Consider the following 15,338-nt stretch of genomic DNA (forward strand, 5'->3'; position numbering starts at 1 on the left):
TCAAGAAGCGTGCTACACACTGCTGCTCCTGCTCACCTGGCTACGGAGGAGCCTCTGCCACAAGTCTCACCAGTTGATCTGTGCCTTGAATAGTATCTCTTAGTTCGCATGAAAAGCCTAATAGCTTCTATGCTTAATTCCTTGAACAATTCCCATTTAGAATTTTCTTTTGGTAGTCAATAGTTACATTTACAGAATTAAGCATCTGAGATCACTGTGATCATTCTTATGAAAGCAAATACTCTTCTCTTTGCCCTTGACAGTCGTCATATCTTTCTTAAGTTAATCCTTAGTGGTTCTTTTATCCGTATATTCTTAACACCTGAAGAGTCACTGCTGGTGTAGAAAACAGTCATCCAATAAATCCACAAGTCTTGCTATCGTGTGAGAGACCAACTGCAAGTTCCAGTCGATAACTGAAATTTTAAAATCTCTCCCCCCCAGCATACTGTGATTAAAATGACCTATTCATTCTTCAGAATAAAATCTCTGTAAAGCATTCATTTCCAAAACAGATCAATTTTTATCCATGTTAAAAACCTGATGAATTATGTAAATTTCTCCTGAATCATTTTCAGTTGTTCAAGAAAAAACACTTGGAACAACTGAAATGGTGCATCATGACCTGCTGTTTGACAGTATCATGCTGCCTTTTCAGTTTCTGCTTTTCAGGTCTAAAAGCATTGTGATACTGCTCACTGTATGCCAAGTGGTGTACATGTGGATACAAGTTCATTTATGCTATTGTAGCCATGCCAAACCATGAAAGACTGCAATAAATTGTCATTCGAGTTCTGTATGCTATGAATATTTCTTAGGATAGTATCCTATTATACACCTATATCTTGCTCTAAAAATACTGTCTTTTAAGCCAAGCAGAAAGATGAACTATAATATTTAGAGAACTCAAACACTGAAACTTACAGAAATGATGCGATGATAGGCTGCTCCAGGCCAAGAGAAAGTAAATTTTAACAACTGATTAGTGATTGCCTGCTTCCTAAACCTGTGGAGGCATGGCCTACTATCCTCACTTATGTCTTTTTTTTCTTTTCAATATTCTGCTAGTAAACTCAGAACATTTCCTGAATTTTCCAGAAGCTAAAAGTCACTTTAATAACAGTATGCTGGGTTCCAGTTATTGACTGGAACTTGCAGTTGGTCTCTCACACAATAGCAAGACCTTTGTGGATTTATTGCACAACTGTTTTCTACACCAGGTCAGATAAGCAATAAGACAACAAAATTCTCCAAATCAGTTTGCATGTCAGGACAGAATTGTTTCTCAAATTTTCACAAGATGGGTAATACTTTGAAACAAGAAATGGGCCTCCAAGCTGCCCAAACCACAAGACTCTTCTTTTAATCCCAACCACTTAAAATTTGCATCAAAAGGTCCATATCCTGTTAAGAAACGTATAACCAAGACATCAAAGATCAGCTAAGGTTTTGCTTTCAGGTTCATGTCAGAAGTAATAGATTATCCAACATTACTTTGGTATGAACTCTACTTGTCCTTTATCAGTCTGATCTCATCTCTATCTTCAGCATGAGAACCATGTACAGTATGTCTTGATTTGGGCAAGATACTGCCTAAGATCTCTACTCTTATTTTTACTAGTAAAATACTCCAAAGTTCTTTGAGTAATTCAGAAGATCAATTGGTAGTTTCCTGGATAAAATAGAGTCATATTTGATACAGTTCTATAAGCCTTCATAATTCCCAATAAAAAAAAAAAAAACCTTATGGGCATTTAAATGTCATTTAATAACATTTCTGGATATATACCTAGATGGGAGCAGCATAGATCATTACAGCCAAAAAATATACTAATACAAACCATGCTCAGGGATCTACTCTACAAGCCTCAATCCACTCTTACAGTCGTCCTTAACTTGGCAAAAGTGGTTTTAGTTTCTTCCCTGAAGGTAGTTAGTTCCTGCCAGATGAAAGACATTTTTACATCAAAATTATCCTTAACTTGTAACATAAGAAATGGAGCTTTTATTACATGTAACGTCAGAGATTCTGGTTGTACTCAAATTTCCTTTTATAAACATAATTGCTGACTTCTTTGCTGAAATTCTCAATTAAATACTCAATTTATAGATTTTGCTCCACTGAATTTGTAGCTCTATCCTCCTCCTCTTTTTTTTGAAATTTCCACATAGAAAAGCAAAAAAGATCATCACCATAGTCTATCAATTTAATATTCTCCATTTCTAAGTCTAAAAATTCATCCAGTATGCAGTTGCAACTCTGTCTAGCCTAGAGAACTTTGTCTCCATTACAACTCTCCTATTGCAAACGTAATTCTTCATAACCTTTACCAATTGCATACTACACTTCGTTTTAACAATTTCTCCTTATAACAAAAAGCAACCAAAGACAGCCAGTGAAATCAAAAAAGGCTGCCAATACATACTTTAATCTGTTTGATCATATACTTATAAAGACAAAAAATATACTTAATATTCTTGGCATTATTATCCTTCCATATTTTTTCCAAAGATAGGCACAAAGGCTATAGGGCAATAAATCAAGAGTCTGTTGAATCTTTGTCAGAACTTTTACCAAGAAACTTGATCCCAGCAATTTTCCAAATATCTGGAAATACAGTAGTTTTCCCAAAACCAGTTACCATCACCAACATAAAACTTTTTAACAAGGTCTATCTATATCTAGTTTCTGTCTCTACTTGGTGCCTTACCTGATTTTGTTGCTTAAAATGCCAACTCTAACTTCTCTCCAGTAAAGTTATTCTCTTGATCTCGTCTAATATTAGTCTGTTCCTCACTATTAGCAGTCAAGTCATTCTCAAATCAAAACTTGTAATACCCATTTACAATTCCTTATCTTATCAAGACTTCAGTCTGATCCTCTTTCACAATAATAAATTGTCTATCCAACTTCATCCTATCTTTTCCAAAACTATCTCATTGACCAGATACCAGAGATCCTTATCCACTCCCCACAAGCCTTCCAAGGTTGATATTTCTTAAACCTCATCTCCTTATACTCTTTTCTAGCTTCCCTGTATCCCTCTTTTTTCTTTTTCTTCAACTTGTTCGATATAGTAACTTCTGCTGGCCTGACATTGCTCCCTCAACCTATTTACTTCTTTTTTCTTTTCAGTCAACTTTACATCCCACCATGGCATAGTCTTTGAAACCCCTTTTTCTTAACTGAATCATTATATAGTAAATTTTGCATAATCTTAACCAACTCTTCTAGCAGATTTAATACTAACTATTCAACAGAATTCTGCTCTTAAAATTCCTCAATATATTCATTAAATTAACATGACTGCTTGTCATTCACCCTGTCTTCACAGTCCATAAATTGCAGTAAATTAGCAATCACACATCACAATGTTTGATAAACCATAAATTTTATGAAATTTAATTATGTACAGGAAGATTTAACACTTAAAGGCTTGCTGTTACAAAAAAAAAAAAAACAGTTCTCTAATTCTTTACTTTATAATACATTTATCTATATTATAACTCTGCCACATGACTATGTCATATGCTAGGGATTAGTATCCATAGGCTATAATTCCTTCACTAGAGAGCTTTTCAACCATATCTTGCAAATACTGTGCCGACCGGGCTAGCAGGGTGAGTAAAGTGCCTGCCTGGCAACCCAAAGGTTGCAGGTTAAAATCCCGCCTCGGGCTTGGATCAGAGTACTGCAAAAACCTTGGGAGGTGCATTATGGCCACAGAAGCCGATGCACCAACAACTAACTAAAACAAAAAAAAAAAAAAAAAAATACTGTATATATTCCGGGACCTCATTATACCGACAATACTTAAATAAAAAAAATAAAGTCCTCCTAAGAAACTTTCAACTTCTACACATATCAATGCATATCAAACAAGGCACAAAACTTTGTCACAAGAAGGGCTAGACTCCTTACAACATTAAGTACAGAAGTATCATGAAAACAGTGTTGAACAATACAAATCTCAACAGAACACCTTTAATAGGTCCTCTACAAGCTACACCTTGAATTAAAAAACATATCTAGATCTTTGTCTTGTATTTTCTGTGTTATCTGATCAATTACTACACATGCTCTCTGACCATTCAACTGCACAACTAATAGTAGAAGTAATGGCAAATGATGCAAGAAAGCAAGCTTATATAGCATCAGCCAAAAAAAAAAAAAAATAGTTTACCCATCCATACCATCCAAGAATTTATCTAGTTCTCCCTTGAATTTGTTCAACCAATTCACTTCCACGACTGATGGAAACCAACAATCAACCAGCCACTGGCTGAAGGCAAACCTCTGCACATCTATTCTGCAACCATCCTTCCTCCACACTTGAATTCATGCTGCCTCATGTGTGTAGCCACAACAAATGAAAGAATATCATTAACATTCAGCTTACTCAATCAATTCAAGGATTTAAACACTTCAAACAGATTTCCTGCAGGTGCCTGTTCTTGACACTACAATTTGCAGAACTGAAGCTTTTAGGTAAGAGCACCCTTTTGTTCCCTTCACCAATGTCAATGCTCTTTTCTGCACCAATTCCAGCAGATCTACTTCCTTCATAAAGTGAGGTCTCCAGAGCTGTATAAAGTGCTCAAGATGCAGTCTAACCATGGCTTTATACAAAGGGATAATTAGTTCCTTATCTCTACTAACTAAGTTTCTGTATATCATTGACAAAACCCCATGAACTATTCTGGTAACAAGTCTGCACTGCTCAGAAATTATGTCTGACTGCACAATTACCCCCAAGTCTTTTTGATTCTCCATACCCTGAGTGTAGTACCACACAGTTAAGTTACTCTGGGGTTACTGCTACCCATGTGCAGTAACCCCACAGTAACTTATTATTGTAGAGTAACAAATATTGCATTTGTTAATGTTAATCTGGCATTTCTCAGCCCATTGACCCAATTTTCCTAGAGCTTGTTGCAGTAGCTCACCTTGATGACTACTGTTAACCACCCTGCCAAACTTCTGTACCATCCACAAACTTGCACATTAAGCTTGATATACCTTCATCAATACCATTCATAAATATTGAAAACAACATTGGATCCAGCACTAAACCACGGAAAAACCCACTAACAAGATTAGTCCACGAAGAGCAGTGCCCATTGATAACCACTCGTCTTCTTCCACTTAATCCATAGCAGTAACTTACCCTTAATGCCCACATTGCTCCAGTTTGTATAGCAGTCTTATGTGCGATAATTTCAAAAGGCTTCCTGAAATCCATGTATATGACGTCAAAATAATTTTTTCACTATCCAGTTGCTTGGTCACTGCATCATAGTAACCTATCAGATTGGTTAGACAAGACCACCCCTTGACAAATCCATGCTCTGATTGCAGTATAATTGCATGCCTGTCCAAGTAGTCCTGCATTATTTCTTTAACCAGTGATCCATTATTTTCCTTGGAACAGAAGTTAAGCTAACAGGTCTAATTACTCACATCACCTTTTGATCCCTTTATGAATTGGGGTATATTCACAACTAAAGGTTCATCACCTCCACCGTCTACCCCGCCATTCTCTATGGTGCAGAAATATGGGCCTCTGCTGCACCTACAAACCTCAAGCGGGTGTACACCGCTGAATATTGGCTACTGAAATGGGCCAATAACAAGCTTCGGCTACCTCCTGCTACCACCATGATGGCACAAGCACTCGACATCCCGAGGTTGAAGTTCCTGATTGTGGAAAAGAGACTGGTCTTCACAGCCAAACTCATCACAGGCCAGATATCATCTCCAAATATTTGGAACGCTTGCTCTTGGAGGATTCCACAGCCAAGCCTAAGGTCGGTACCAGCACTCGTGGCTCACCACAACAGGCTTGTACTCACTGAGAGATTTCTACCCAAGCAGATGCTCCCCGTACTCAACCGTGTGGATGCCGACATTGACAGCATAATAAGTAAGAAGGACAGACAACTTTATCAAAGTCCTTGAACCTTGATATTTATTTATTTGTATTTCTTATGTATTTATTTCTGTATTTGTGTCTAGCTCTGTGTTTTTATGCTGTATTTGTATTTCTGTTGCATTTGTGATCGGTATTTTGTAGCCTTTTGTATTTGTATGCCGTACTTATCTTATCTAGATGTGAACCCCTGGCGCTCGTCGCTGTGATGGGATATTGTGCTGTAACTCTACTTCACAATAAAGATTTATTTAATTTAACTCTCCAGACCACATCGATTCTCTTTAATTATGGCTAAGGGTTTGCTACCTCCCTTAATATAATTGGAAAGATTCCATCCATTCACCCCATGTGCTTGCTTTTTTATGTCCATCCTGAACAATATTTCTCCTCCACTTTCCTTTCAGTTATCAAAGTCATTTAGCCCCTTGTTAGAGTTTGATAAACTTTTGGCATCCCTTTCCCTAAAGAATTCCTCAAGTGTGAATGTAGATGCAACATACCTATTCAATTTTTGTTGGCTCTTATGTTTGGGTCATCATAAACTATTCATTGAATGACTGTGCATTAATCCCTTTCTTTTATGATTTGAACATGTCAGCTCTAAATTCTTATTTGTACACATTTTATAGAACTGTCTGATATCAGCAATTTCCACATACTTCTTGATTTTTACTGTTCTTAGCAATGTTATTATACTTCTAATATCTTGTAACCATAAACATTTTTCATGTTTGTGAAAACTGTCCAAGATAAAATTAATAAATTTTTTACTAAAAGAAGTTTTCCACTATTTCACAGAGTCCCTATAATGCAATTAACAGTATTATTATTCCCCTTTTCCTTATTCACATATTTCATCCTAAGCTTTTGATAACCAGTTCAATTCATACAACTTGATATTCTTATCAAATAAATCTCTGAAATATTCCTCCTCCTGCAAATTACCATCTATATCATAGACAATAAACTTTGGTCCCAAACAGTTAGGTTTATCTATCTTAAGAAAAAGTTCTGATATCTTTTGACACTTGAGCATATTTTAGAATCAGTTTGACTAATTAAATTAGTATCCCTGCCCTTTCTCATATTCTTTATTTTAGTATCCTTACAAAAGGTCATTTCTTTTAACACATGATCTTTTTATTCTAACTGTACTGGCCATCAAGTCAATGTCTACAATCACATTAGCCTCCCACTCTCCTTCTGTTTCTACTATCAATGAATAGGTAACCTCCGTTGCCTGCTCCTTGCCTCTTATTCATTCTAACATTAAAGTTTTGATTTTCTATGTCATAACCCCAAGGTTTACCCCTTCCAACTTATTCCATTGATCTGCCAACACCTCCTTTCATGCCTTTGTAATCTGTTACCCTCACTATTATATAGGATGTTTCAAGAATGGTCAATAATTTAAAGTTGAAAAGTACAAACTAAAATAAGCATAAAAGTCCCAGTGGACATCAAGGTGCAAATGAACTGTTTGAGATCATGCGCATTTTCTGTTAAGATCTGCCACTGACTATCAAAGTCACTAGTTTAGCAAAAAGCTGCAAATCCTTTGCTAAGGGTGGTTTTATTAAACAGAAGACAACACATTTTTAATTTCAGCACTACAGGATTTTATAGATGTTACAAAAGGTGTTCAAAATACTGTCCTTGCATCTGTACGCAGCTTTGTAGTCTTCTCTGCATTGAATTGCGAATCCTCTCAGGCATTCCTTTCAACCCGACGCTGCAATTCCTCTACTGTGTTAATGTCACAAGTGTACACGAAGCTTTTCACATGACCCCAAATACAAAAATCCATAGAGGATTTTTAGAGGTGGGCTTGTAATGTTGAGGCCACTTTACAAGCCCACCTCTACCTATCCATCATTGACCATACCTTCTAGTTAGATACTGAGTCACAACTCGAGCAAAATGTGCCGGTGCACCATCATGCATAAACCACATGTTCTGGCGTTGCTGAAGTGGGACATTATCATCATCAAGGAGGTCTGGAAGAACATTCTGCAGGAACTGAAGGTACAGCTCTCCTGTTGACCTGTTTGGTAGAAAGTGTGGTCCAACTAGACTGTCTCCTAGTAGTTCTGCCCAGACATTCAACAAGAAACGTTGCTGATGTCTTGACTCATGAATTGCATTAGGATTTTCATCAGAAAGAAACGTGACAGTTATGAAAATTAAAAATACCATCATGAGTAAACCCAGCTTCGTCAGTGAACAAAATGTTGTTTAAAAATTGGGGGTTCAGGACACACTGTTGTTGCATCCACCGGCAGAAGTTCTGAGAGAGCAGTCTGTATTGCTAAGACCTTGTACACGCTGGATATGGTAGGGGTACAGTAATTGGCAATGTAAAATTTGCCACACACTGCTATGACAGTACACACTCTTGCAGAGCAACCCCCCTTGTTGAAATTGCTGAATTTTGTTCTATCCTTTCTAACACCCTTTCCTCAACATCGGGTGTTATGCTTGTGGGCCTACATGCTCTTACTCCATGTGTGAAGCGCCCCTGTTCTCTAAGGTGTTGATGTACCCTGATGGATGTGTGCCTGTTGGGCTGCCTTTGGTGGGGAAATGCTTCTTGGTACAAACATGCAGCCTTGAATGCACTGTCATTGGCTTTACCATACATGAAGTGCATGTCCACATACTATTCGTTGCTGTAACCTCTTTCCATGTTGACTAGTACTAGTATGCTTGCTACGTCTCATAGCATTGAGAGAGGGGAAAGGGCAAGAGAACGAGCATAACCTAACATAACCTAACCTAAACAAACAAGTCAGTGGTGGATCCCAACTCTGTACAGTTCACCTTGTCAGTGGTGGATCAACTAGAAATGTGCAATATCTCAAACGATTCACTTAAGTACCCATGTTCACTAGGCTTTTTTTCGCATATTGTAGTCCGTACAGTTCTTTTAAATTATTGACCATCACTTTTGAAACACCTTGTATAGCTATGATATCCACCATGCTCAATATTTTAGCTGCCAACTCTTCATCTCCATGACATCCCTTTGCCTCTTCGATCAATTGTCGCTCAGATATTACTTGCTTATTTATCTATCTCTTCACACGGAAGGAGTTTACTGCACTATCTCTTTCATAAGTCAATTCTTCTCTCATAATTTGCATCGGGTTAGGTACCCACAGGTTACCAGCAATATAGGTCAGATCTTGGTAATTGTACAGTTAATGGGTTGGGTGCAATCAATTTGGATTTAAATAAATGAATACAATGATATCAAAAATTAATGTACTAATGCAGTTTATCCATTTCCCCACCCCCCCTTAAAAACTCTCACCAATGATATCAAAAATTAATGCAGTTTATCCATTTTTTTTCCTCCCCTAAGAACTCTCACTTAGCATTTCCCACTCTTCTACCTCCGTGACTATCCTCTTAACAGGAGTTTGAAGTCAGGCCACTTTTTTTTTTTTTTTTTAAGGATCTGCAACCTCCACTTAATTACCTAACATGCCTGGCTCAGTATCTTAGTACTTATTCAGCACATCAGTGTTGAACTAGACATCTGAGGTTACCTACTCAGAGGTGATTAAATGATGGTACCTTGGCCCAGTTCTTTCTCATCCTCCTCAGTTAACTCCACAGTCCTATCACTTAACTTACACTGCTGTAAAAGCTCTTCCACATCAGAATCTAACTCTACCTTTCCTTTCTTATTTGACATATTAATATAAACAGCAAAAAATAAATACTATAATGAAATTATAGTATTTATAGTCTAGTCTGACTGTGTTAGCCAATGGGGTGGATCTAACCTGACAGCCAGACCTCCAAGGAAATTGAGACTGTAAATTAATGATTAACTAGCAAACAAAAAGACAAAATATTCAAAGATTCACTAGCAACCAATCAGTCATCTTGATTTAACTTGTCAATCAGTTTATTTTGGCACAGCCTCAAGCTACTGTTATTTGGGGCTAAGGAATGGTATCAGCTTAAGTTAGTGGATGGTAGATTTATCCAACTCCCAGTATTGGGAATTAGCAAAGTTAGTGAGATGAGTTGCTCATGCCAGGCTGTTGTCATAATTCCTGGGGGTAAGCCATGGGTTCACATCAGAAAAATAAAAATTAGTTCAAATGTAGGAAGGCATATTAGTTGGGTTAAATCAATGATGCCACTAGCCAGCAGGAGAGTGTGGAAGTAGGTTAGTGAGCAGCTGGTAATTGCAGCATTGGCAGATCTATACTGAGTTCACTGTCAAGAATTCTGGTATTTAACAGGTTATTTGGGCAAGGCATATGTCCACAGTTTATTGCTTTGCAATTGTTGGTAGACAGTGTGGATAGCACAGGTTTGAAATTCCAAAAGGCTTCTTTGATTTTGATTGTTTGTTCCCAGTCTACTACATCAGTTCTCAGATGTGTTATGAGCTGCTAAAAAAACACATTGTACTAGAGGCAAATGTGAAGGATGGGAGACCAAGTCTAGTTTCCACAGCTGCAGTCAGAGATCAAGCTTTTGCCAGGATGGAGCCACGACTAGTCAATAGATGTGTGGCATATGTGCCACATACCTACAACTGGAACCATATTTGGATTTGGGGGGGGGGGGCTACAAAACTGTTTTCATATTATAAATATAATTTTTGGAAAGTTATTTTCATTGATGTTCAGAAAAATTTTACAATGATTGTTACATAATCACCCTTGAACACTTCGTAAGGGGGGTACCATGACTCATACAGAAATATCTGATGGTGATTTCTGGGCAAGTCATGATTTTATCCTTTGCAGAACCTATCATGTATTCCAAGGTCAACCTAGTGGATAATCACAGCTCACCTGGTGATTCTTCTCTTTGTCACTGTTATGTGGCATGTACCAATCTAAAGTTAAAATTTGCTGCATTGCTAGAACAATCTGAGTCACTGAAAAAAAACAGGAGCTTGACCTCAAGAATAATGTAACTGGGAACTCAAGACTAGTAATCTACCAAGTGATGCACCCCCAATTTGGGTCCCAGAACAGAATAACCAAGTGCAAACTACTCTGGTTCAAAAGGATTTAAGTTCTATTAGGAGACTCCATTGTCAGGGAAACATGAAATATTTTTTGTAATAAGGATAGGTGGACTAGAACCACAGTATGGCTGTCAGGAGCAATAATTAGTGATGTCACCAACAGATTCTTAGATTTTCAAGGGGGTAAACAGCATATTATTATTCATGTGGAGACTAATGATATAAAGCACACAATCCGATGATCTGTTACACAAATATAGGACCATGCTGAAGAAATGCCACAAGTTAGGTTACAATTTCTATCTGCAATTCTGCCCAGGCATGATAGGAGGGATTATAAGCTGAAAGCCTTGTGGATTAACTCAAGACTTGGGACTCTTCAAGGCTTTTAGTAAAAGCCTTGCAGACTCAGCTTGGCCTGCATTTGTAGGTCAAAGGAATCTGTTTTGTAGAGACTGGATACATTTAAACAAAGGTGGTGCAAGGATTTTTGCTAGTATTATTGAGGATACCTTAAAGGTTTAGGAAACTGCTAGTTTGGGGGGAAAAGGGTAATAGATGAGCATTTATCTGATAATACTGGTCAAAGTAATACTTGCAGATACCTCAAGAATTCTTGTTTGTTACTGCAACAGAACATATTAGCAAGATCTTCTGAGGGCAGAAATATTTCAAATGAGTGAGTAGCTAATGCCAGGGAAGAGAGCTTAAATAACTGTAATGGGTGTGTCAGGGTAGCTAACTATACTAGAACACCAAGTGTTTATTCAGTAATAACAGAAGTGTCATCAATAAAATGAGTGAATTCGAACTGCTGTTTTCAAGTATGGATACCATACCTAAAGAAAGACATCATGCTTCTTCAAAAGGACCCAAAGGTAACAGGTAACTGAACTAGTGAGATCAGTAAAAGGGAGTCCATATTAAGAAATACTTGGAATATGAGGGTTGCAGAGCTTGGAATCTAGGCATCAGAGGTTTTTTTTTGTTGTTGTTTGGTAGTTATTGGCGCATCGGCTTCCGTGGCCATAGTGCACCTCCCAAGGTTTTTTGCAGTACTTTGATCCAAGCCAGAAGTGGGATTCGAACCCGCGACCTTTGGGTTGCCAGGCAGGCGCTTTACCCACCCGGCGCATCTTAGAGGAGACATGATTGAAGTGTTTAAGGCTCTGAGAGGCATAAGTAAAATGAATAAGGACAAAATTTTCAATTATGATTCTAGAACTAGAGGCCATAAATTCAAGTTACAGGTGGAGATGTTTAGATTGGATTGCAGGAAGTTTTATTTTAGCCAGAGAGTTATAAATTACTGAAATAAGTTATCTACATGGGTGGTAAAGGCTAACACAGTTTGGGGAAATTCAAAGGTCAGCTGGATAGTTACCTACAGTAAGCAGGAAACACATTGGTTGTCTATTTCTTTTCCCTTTAATTTTTTATTATTTTCTTTTTTTTTTTGACCATTGCTAATACCAATTCAAAAAGAGAATTTCTTAGTAATAGTGCTTTTATTCTCATTAACCCAACATAACTTAAGTTTCTGTTAAGTTGTTTGAAATTTGTATCATTTTCTAGGACTAGTTTTTTTTTTAACTTCAAACATGAAAAGTATTAAAACCTATAATACTTAGTATCATGGATGGGGCAAGTTGAAAACAGAAGATACTTGACATTAGACTTGAATTTCTGTAGATACTGTTTCAATTTCATGAATTGAAATAGAATTAACTGTGACTAGGTCTTTATTTCAGGGCTGGTCATGACTTATGCATATGACAGCAGAGTTCTAGAAAAATATACAGTAGGTCTAAGGGAAAGTGTCAGCTAGACCTTACAATTATGACAAGCTCTGATGTTTAAAGCTCAGTTTGCATCTAGTGTGGCACTGTGATATCAATCATTGGCAGCATACACCAATGAGCTAAAACATTATGACCACTTACCTAATATGACATTGGTCCTCCACGTGCAGCCAAAACAGCTCGTACCCGGCAAGGCATGGATGCTACAAGTTTTCAAAATGTGTCTTGTGGTATCTGGTACCAACACGTAACCAGCAGATCCTTCAACTCCTGTAAGGTTGAGATGACACAGATCAGAATTACTGTTCCAACAGAAACCACAGATGCTCGATGGAATTGATGTCCGAGGAATTTGGAGGCCAGAGCAACACCTGGAAGTCTTCCTCGTATTCTGTGAACATGTCTTGAACAATCCGGGCAGTGTGGCATGGCACATTTTTCTGCCGAAAGACGGCACTGCCAGAGGGAAGACCATTGCCATGGAAGGGTGTAGCTGGTAGCAATGATGTTTAGGTAGGTGGTAGACAGACTGCCCAGCACATGGATGACCGGACCCAGGGTATCCCAGCAGAACATCGCCGCCACTGGCTTTTCTTCCCAAAGTGCATCCATTCGCCATCACTTCCCCATGTAAACGACGCACACGTACCTGACCGTCCACAGGAAACGTGATTCATCAGACCAGATAATCTTCTTCCAATCACTCAAGGTCCAGTTTTGATGCTCGCATGCCCAATGTAGGCACTGTCGCTGGTGAACCGTGGTTGGCATGGACACTCAGAGTGGCCTGCGGCTACGCAGCCTCATTTTCAGCAGGGTTCAATGAACTGTGTTGCTACACATGACTTCCAATTACTGGCTAGTTGCCCTTCTGTTGCCACGTACCATCTGGGAGAGCCTTCGCTCACCTCAAGCACTGATGAGCTGTGGTCGTCCAACACCTCACCAGCAGTTAGTGGGTTTTTCTTCCTCTGACCACTTTCAGTAGGTACCAACCATGCACTGACCCAGTCGTCTGGGTCAGAGCATCGTTGGTACCTACTGAAAGTGGTCAGGCCCATGTGTATCTTTTTGACCACTTCATGTTCAATAAGTTCTTCCCAAGGACAAGCAAATTTTTTTTTTTTTTTTTTTTTTTTTTTACAGCAGCCTTGCAACTAAAGCAGTTGTTTCACTTACCTACTTGGGTCACAAGCCAATCTGACGAACAAGAGTAACACTGATTAACGGAGCTCAGTATCAGGTGTTTTTTATACAGTGTCCGAAACGCACATGTGCCGTAGTTCACCTGGAGTTGCTTCGATTTGCATAATGACTTGCTGGTCAATGTTTTGGCTCATCAGTGTATACTACAATATGAAGAAAGGCACAGTTGTAAAGTTGCATCAGGGATTTGCCTTTGATGGGTCAGTCTGGGCACAAGGTTCCAATTATCATGACTAAATTTAACTTTATCTGCCAAATGAGGTAAATGTGGAATAAATGATAATTTATGATCAAGGATGACTCCTATGCATTTTGCAGTGGTAGAATAGGTTATGGTTTATTCTTGATATTTTATTACTAGTGGCTATATGATATTGAGGTTGCTTTTCAAGAGTACAGTTTCAGTTTTATTGGGAGAGGGTCAGTTTGTGTAATGTACATCACGTGGGAAATTACTAGGAGGATTTTGTCAGAGGTTTTTTCTTGTTGTATCCTTGAATACAAAGAGATAAAAAGTCATCATATACATAACAGTGCTGGTATATGATGACAAATGGCTTAATAAAAAGTTTTGTAACAAAACTTGCATAATTCCACAGGAGAATTTAAAAAAAAAAAAAAAAGCCTGGAGCAACTTCAGTGATTGTTTATTCAATTCTATGATGTTTCTTATGTTTACTTCATTTCTTTTGGGCAACTATTCTGGAGATGCTTGAAAACGCTTTTTCACCTCAGGCAGTTAAATTTCCTTTGGAAGCCTATAAAAAGGCTCAGGGCATATTTTTGTGGCACATTATGAACTAGTTCCAAAATTCTAAACAGGGAGTATAATTGTAGCCATACTGCTTGTAGACTCGGGTATCCCGGGTCACAAGACTGTCTGAAATCATGTGGTCTTTCATCAGTTTCTCCAAGCACAGGAAAGGGCACAATATGTTAATGAGCCATATCACTATCTGGTTTGTCTCTCACACACACACAGTATTAACTTTTAGAAAAGCATTTTGCCAAATTTTAGAAACAAAGAAAATTAAAATATATGGTTGTCAGGCCCATGTGTATCTTTTTGACCACTTCGTGTTCAATAAGCTCTTCCCAAGGACAAGCAATTTTTTTTTTTTTACAGCAGCCCTGCAACTAAAGCAGTTGTTTCACTTACCTACCTCTAGTTACTGACTGATTGGTAGTTTTAGACATGTCAGCTAATTTGGTCATACCATGCCAGTTCATATAGCTCTTAAGTGGGTGCACACATACACGTAAATTGAAACACTTAGAATAACTGACAGGGAGAATATCCTGCTACCTCTGCCTTGAAAAACTTCTAAAACTTCCTCCAGTCTTAACTCTGCTTCAGTCTGGTTCTTTTTTAAGGTTTATCCATTGTTACTCCTTCAT

This window comes from Mastigoproctus giganteus, chromosome 1 (assembly GCF_048544385.1).
Source record: "Mastigoproctus giganteus isolate SK-2022 chromosome 1, ASM4854438v1, whole genome shotgun sequence".
NCBI lineage: Eukaryota > Metazoa > Arthropoda > Arachnida > Uropygi > Thelyphonidae > Mastigoproctus > Mastigoproctus giganteus.